This window comes from Rousettus aegyptiacus, unplaced genomic scaffold, assembly GCF_014176215.1.
Source record: "Rousettus aegyptiacus isolate mRouAeg1 unplaced genomic scaffold, mRouAeg1.p scaffold_m13_p_5, whole genome shotgun sequence".
Taxonomy (NCBI): Eukaryota; Metazoa; Chordata; class Mammalia; order Chiroptera; family Pteropodidae; genus Rousettus; species Rousettus aegyptiacus.
The window spans coordinates 61,895,508-61,902,639 of NW_023416308.1; the positions used below are offsets into that span (position 1 = coordinate 61,895,508).

At 47.0% G+C, this 7,132-nt stretch overlaps 1 pseudogene; it reads left to right on the plus strand.

The window, feature by feature from the left end:
• The first annotated feature begins 2,533 nt into the window (after positions 1-2,533).
• Positions 2,534-5,064, plus strand: LOC107517676 (annotated as a pseudogene).
• Positions 5,065-7,132: the final 2,068 nt, after the last annotated feature.

Here is a 7,132-nt window from a genome sequence, read left to right on the forward strand (position 1 = left end):
TCCCTTTCTCTCTTCTGATCCTCTTTTCTCTTTATGTCAAATATATGTCATCTGTATTGCTTGGCTGAGGCCCCATAACCACCTTCTAAGACTTCTGTGGTGGCCTCCAAAGGGGCACCACGCCATCACTCTCAATGTCTTCAAGCTTCTCACCACTTAATGAATGGAGTAATTTTCCTCCTGAGGGCAATAAAGGCTAATCAAGAGATTTAAGCAGGAAGATTACATAATTAGATTTACAGTTTAGAAAAATTAAACTCTGAGCTGAGCAGTTAAAGCATAATGATCTTCCCCTCCTAATCTTTTTAGCCACCATTTTCTCGCATCCATTCACTGCCCTACAGGCAAATTGAGTGGAGGACAGTGCTCAGCTGATTCTTCTGCCTAACATCACCCCCCCCCCCCAAGCTGCAAACCCTCATGATGCTCACCGTGTTGAAGACCCAATAAAGCTTTTCTACACACCACCCTACACACCTGGGAATCTCCTTAAGGAGCCTCACTCAGAGCCCTCATGACTCATTCATTACATTGAAATATAGTAGACCTTTAAACAATGCAAGGGTTAGAGGTCCCAACCTGCTTCCCTTACCCCCAGGTGAATATCCCCATATAACTTTTGACTTCCCAAAAACCTAACTGATAATAGCTGACCGTTGCCCAGAAGCCTTACAGATAACATAAACAGTCAATTAACACATATTGTGTATCTTGTATGTATTATATACTATATTCTTATAATAATGTAAGCTAGAGCAAAGAAAACATTATTAAGACAATCATAAGAAAAAGAAAATACATTTACAATACGTATGGAAAAAATCAGCATATAAATGGACCCACACAGTTCAAACCCGTGTTGTTCAATAGTCAACTATAGTTTCTTTATAGTTTGTCTCTCTTACTAGAGTGTGACCCCCTCAAAGACAGAGGGCTGTACCCTCATATTTACATCTATAGCTCCCAGGGCAGAGTCATGTGGTGTCACTCCTAGCTGTTAGTAGAAAGAATAAATGGACTCAACAGTCTTGCCTGTTCTAGAAGGTGACTGACTGGATGAGGAAAACATACTGATTCTTCTTGATTCTATGAAGGTGAGGTGAAAAATGGCAACTTAAGAACAAGAAGTATGCTCTAAGAGGTAGGCCTCGGGAGGTCCAGGGACCCTGAAGGTCCAGACTGTTGGCTTCCTGACACACTAGGCCCAAGCACGAGTTAGGTGGAAGAGTGAGAGGAAAAAGCATTTACTGTATGTGTGATTGACTTCTGTGAACAACTTCCCCAGGAAAGGATGAGGACACATTTGGTTTTAGAAAAGGCTCTATACAGCCACAATAAGTCTCAATGCAGTCCAGCAGCTCTCCCTCTAAGAAATCCTGGACTGTGTAAGTGCAGGGGTCCCCAACCCTGGGGCCATGGACCTGTACTGGTCTGTGGCCTGTTAGGAACTGGCCACACAGCATGAGGTGAACAGTGAGTAAGGGAGTGAAACTTCGTCTATATTTGCAGCTAGCACTACTGCCTCAGCTCTACCTCAGATCATCGGACATTAGATTCTCATAGGAACACTGGTCCCTGGTGACAAAAAGGTTGAGGACCGCTGATAAGTGAATGAGCCCCAACAGAAACTGCTGTTGCTCCAGTAACCTGAGAGCTTCGCAGAAGGGAGGCTATGACTACTCCCTAATTTGGGGTCTTCAGCCTCTTCCTGTGTTGGATGTTGCATTTCTTGATAAATGCTGCATAAACGGCCACAACCATTTTGCATCTTAGTCTTGGTGGGGGGCGGGGCATCCGGGCAAGGTCAGGAACTATGCAGCATTTATTCTGTTTTCTCCCCCTTTTCTTTCATTTTTTAAATTTCCAAGTCCTTCCCTTACCCCAAACCCCACTCCCAGGAATTTAATTTAAAAAGTTTCAGTGGGTCTCACCCACACTCCCTTCATCCAAACATCCAATCGGTCAAGTGAGAAGTCAGTCACATTATACCTGTAAGGGCTGTGACTTTGGATTGGGTTGGAACCGGAAGAGGGTGGGTCCAGTGCCAGGTTTATAAAAGCAGGAGGCAAGAAGTTCAGACTTCACAGCTTCTGTAGTTCTTGCTCACCACCGTGTCAGCTTTACTTCCTTGAACAATTATGGTACAAGCTGCAAATACAGAGCTTCAGGGTCTCTTGTATCAGGAGCGAAACCAGAGGTGGGGAGGTGGTTGGAAGAATGGGGCCTAGCAAAGCCCCAGGTGCTCTGGGGAAGAGCCACTCAGGAAAGAGAAAGTATGGGATAAGACTGCTGGGAAATGTCCTGGATATGGCCCTGGGATCATGGACAGCAGGGGGTGAGGGGAGGGCAGGCTAGGCAAGCGAGTTTGACTTTTCAAATTACACCTACCATGTCTTAGACTCTGGGCTAAGCACTGAAGTGGGGAGAGGATGCTGGACGGAGCAGAGTGGAGGCGACTGGAGGAAAGAGACAGGCTCAGAACAATTTGTCCTCACCCAGCCCCACTGTCCCTCCCACTAAGGAACTGACCGCCATGGTCAAAGAGAAGACTCACATTGATATCGTGGTCACTGGCCATGTGGATTCTGGCAAGCTCACCGCCACTGGGCATCTCATCTACAAATGTGGAAGCATGGACAAGAGAACCATTGAGAAGTTTGAGGAGGCAGCAGAGGTAAGGCTCTGACTGTGTGTAGGGGAAGCAGAGAGTGAGGGGGTGTCCTTGTGCATGGGTGGGTATAGGGCAGCGTGCAGAGAGCAGGGTGCACTCTGAAGGTCTAAGGTGCCACTGCTAAAGTCTGAAGTAGTAGACCTGTCTGCTGGCCACCAATACATTGTGCTCTCTACCCGTCCCCAGATGGGCAATGGTTCCTTCAAGTACACCTAGGAGCCAGACCAAATGAGGGCAGAGAGAAAGCGTGGCATCACAGTTGACATCTCCCTGTGGAAGTTTGGGACCAGCAAATACTATACCACCATCATCAATAGCCCAGGCCGCAAAGACTTCCATGAGAACATGATCACAGGTGCTGTCCCAGGTAAAGTGGTCCATGCCACCAAGATGGGGAGGAGAAGCTGGGGCTTTATTCTGGGGGTGGGAGAAGGATGGAGTGTCCTAAGCCTTGGAAGAGTTTTCTTCACTCATGTTAAGCATCAAGTTTGCAAGTTCCATCACTCTAGTGAGGCTCAGAGGTACTGTTGCCCTTTGGGGCCAGGGTGGAGACCGAATACTCTGACATGTGGACAAGTACAGGAAGGAACTAAAAGCTAGTCTCTAGTATGGGACTAGATGAGAGTCTAACTGGGTTCCAGGACCCGTGTGCTCAGCAGCTGGAGAGTGGGGCAGGAAGTGGGAGTGGAATGTCAATGAATCCACATGCACTATTCGTAAGCTTCTGGGGCACGTCCTCCAGCTTGACAATAGGATCTGGGCCTGACCAATGTGCTAGACTTCCTCCCAGCCTATTTGATGCCTCCACCCCTCACTCCGCCAGTCCTTGTCTTCCCTGTGTCCCTGCGCAGTGCAGGCAGACTGCGCAGTGCTCATGGGGGCTGCAGGCGTGAGCGAGTTCGAGGTGGGCGCTTCCAAGAATGGGAAGACCCGGAAGCACGCATTGCTGGCCTATGCACTGGGCGTGAAGAAGCTCAACGTGGCCTTGAACAAAGTGGATTTCACTGAGCCCACCGACGGTGCCGTGTGCTTCCAGGAGATCAGCCCTGGATTGGGGGTGTTCCGGAAACCACGTCCCAAACAACCTTGGTGCTGCTTCATCCCCCTAACAGATGCTCTGGTTCAAGGGCCAGAAGGTGGAGAGGAAGGAATGAAATGCCACTGGGGTGACTCTGGAAGCTCTAGACTCCATCCTTCTGCCCACTCGTCTGGTCAGCAAGCTCCTGAGGCTACCTCTGCAAGACTGTACAAGATTGAAAGAGACTGAAGATTGTAGGGTGGTAGTGGTGGGGAAGGAGATCACTACTTTAGGAATTTAGGAGTTAAGAATGAGCTGGGGTGTCAACCACAGCTTCTGGCTGGGATAAAGTGCAAAAGCATCTAGCCTTCCCAACACATGCAACACATAGTTTAAAGAGCCACAGATCCATTCAGTGTGTAAGCCAGTTTCTCACTGAGTGGGTCTGGGACAGCCCTGGCGACCCTTCTCCTATTGAACAAGCATAGGTACTATGCCCATGGGCCAAGTGGAGACTGGCTTCCTGAAACCTGAGATGCTGGTCACCTTTGCCTGACCCCCAACACCCCACTTCACCTCAGAGGTCAAGTCTGTGGAAATGCATCATGAAGCCCTGCCTGAGGCTCTGCCTGGTCATAACGTGGGCTTCAACGTGAGGAGTGTGTTCATGAAGGACATTTATGGAAATGTGGCTGGAGACAGCAAGAACAACCCTTCCACAGACACTGGCAGTTTCATAGTAAGTGCCCAGGAAGCTGAGGGCCTGAGGGAAAGAGGGGCATTGATGGTGGCAGGAATGCTTCTTAGGAATTAGCCCCGGTTACATTTGAGGCTCCAGGTTGGAGATTTCACCCCAGAACACACATTCCATCTGTCTCTTAGCCTTCTTCCAGGTGATTGTTTTAAACCACCCTGGCAGATCTATGCCAGTTATGCCCCCAGATGTGACTGCCATGTCACTCACATCTCCTGCAAGTTTGCCGAACTAAGGGAAAAGATTTACCAGCGCTAGGACAAGAAGGGGAGGCACAACCCTAGGACCCTGAAGACAGGTAATGTAGCCATCGTGCAGATGGTCCCTAGCAAAGCCCTCTGTCTGGAGACCTTCTCTGAGTGCCCGCCTGGGGGGTGAGTGAGGAATCGTACCCAGCCACAGGAGGAAAGCCTCACCTCCTCTCGCTGAGGAATGACTGCCTCAGGCGCATTTCCTTTGGTGCCCCTTTCCAGAAATCTCATTCTTTGTTCCTCTTTCATGCCTTTTTGCCATGTGAGACATGAGGCAGACAGTGGCTTGGGAGTCATCAAGACCATAGATAAGAAGTCACCTGCTTCTGGCAAAGTCACCAAGTCAGCAGCAAAGGCGAGCAAGAAATGAAGCACATTCACCAACTCTGCAATTTCTTTGGGAATCTCTACTGTAAAAAATTCTTTACATCAAAATTATTTAAAATTACTTTCAGGAAAACAAATCTATGTATGTCCTGAGTGCGATTCATAGAACTTAACTAGCTGTCCTGGTTTCTCCCAAGGGGAAAAGCATGAGGTAAATACAGAACCTGGAGGTAAACTAACATAGATAGCCCCCACGGCTCAAAGCATTCATTTGGCTTGTTAAGATAAATCAGGGTCCTGTACTGTATTCTCATGCCAAGGGATCTATCTCCTCCTTTTCGACATTTTCTACCCAAACTTTGTCATCTCTGGCTTGGGAGAAAGTGGAATTGCTCTGGGATGTGAAGGGTATACTCATAAGGGCATGGGTGGGACAGATCTCAGGGCTAATAGTACATCTGCATGATACCTGGTGCTAGGTGTCTATCATCCAGAGCCATGGGAGAACAGCAGATGCCAAGAGCACTCAGCTGAGAGTAGGGTGGGAACCCTGATGAGTTCATTTAGAAGCTTGGGCTCAAGGTGCCGCCCGACATGTAGTCTAAATTAGGTAATGTGCCCGGAAGATGTGGAACAAATGGATAGAACCACATAAGCCTTGCTCCTTAATTTTTATTTGTTTTTCATTAATGGATACTGCAGGAGAACTCATGAGACTCAATAAGCTAAATTATCCACTTATTCAGCATATGCTGAGAGTAAGGTCCCCGAGGTCTGCCTGTGGTGGTTGGTGTCTTCATTCATTCATCAATTATTGGTACTTAACGTGTGCCAGATGTTGTTCTGACACCATGGATTTACCTCGTGGGTGGAGTTAGGCAGAGATCGAGTGATGATCAATGCATGAAGAAAGTGAGTAAAGAGAATGGTTGAGGTGGGATGCAAAACAGTGAAGGCTATTACATTAATTCATGCAAGGTGGAGACTTGAACCAGGGCGGTAGTCATGTCGTTAAGTGGTAAGAAGTTCCGCATGTATTTAGAAAATGATAATTTTTGTTTAAAGATTAGATATGTGGTATGACGAAAGGGAGACAAAGGTGATGTTCAGGTTTTTGGCCTGAAGAATTAGAAAGATGGGGCTTCTATTATGAGAAGTAGGGATGGGTTGCTCACTAATAGAGATGCTGGTTTGGACAGAGGGGAGAGGTCCAGTCTGAGGTCAACTGAGAGTGATTCAAACATGGAAGTGGTATCCCTTGCTCCTAACCTTCACTTAGGAGGAGCTAGGACATGCACATAGACCCTACATTCCTTGAAGGAAACTAATCAACTGCACAATAATTGCAATCAGTTCTTTATTGGATAAACCATTAAGCTTCAAACATTGAAAGTGTTATTGAAATGTGTCATAGCCCGGAAGGACTGTTGGAGTCCTTTCTGCAGCTAGTTTAGGAATATCAGCAATTGCTGCTCATTCCTGAGACATTGTTGTTCAAGAGTTAGACTAGGTGTGCAGTGGCCTATTTTTCTCTCTTTATCAATAGCATTTCCTGTTCATGCTGATCTAGTTGGCTCCCTTTCAAGTGCAAATCTCCAGGGAAATCCCAGACTCAGCACAAATCTAGAAATAATAGCAGGATTACATCAGAGCTGTCTTTAGTGCTTGGAAACCTTTCAAATTCTAGCTATTGTCAGCATGAAGCTGCCTAATGGGACTTGGACTGACCTCTGGAACACCTGTCAATGTCATCACAGGCCACCCAGCCTGGATAGGGGAGCCATCCAGGTTCCAGAGCTGTGGCAGAGGTAGAAGGCAGGTTGCTGGCCTGTTGGATTCTCCACCTCCTCCTGAGGCCTATGCAAAATGGCTAGTTCTTTTTGTCCTCAGAACACTTTATTTAGAATTCTATTAGTCACAGCCACATGTGTGCTTAAAATGATAGGAGAACTAAGCTGCTAACTTAGCAGTGTCTAAGTCCCTAACGTGTACTCAGTAAATATTTGTGGGGTAGTGAATGAACGTTGACATATGTTTATTAAAATGTGTAAATGACTGTTTGCCAATTTATTCTTTTCTTTCTTTTTTAAATTGAGGTATAACTGACATTA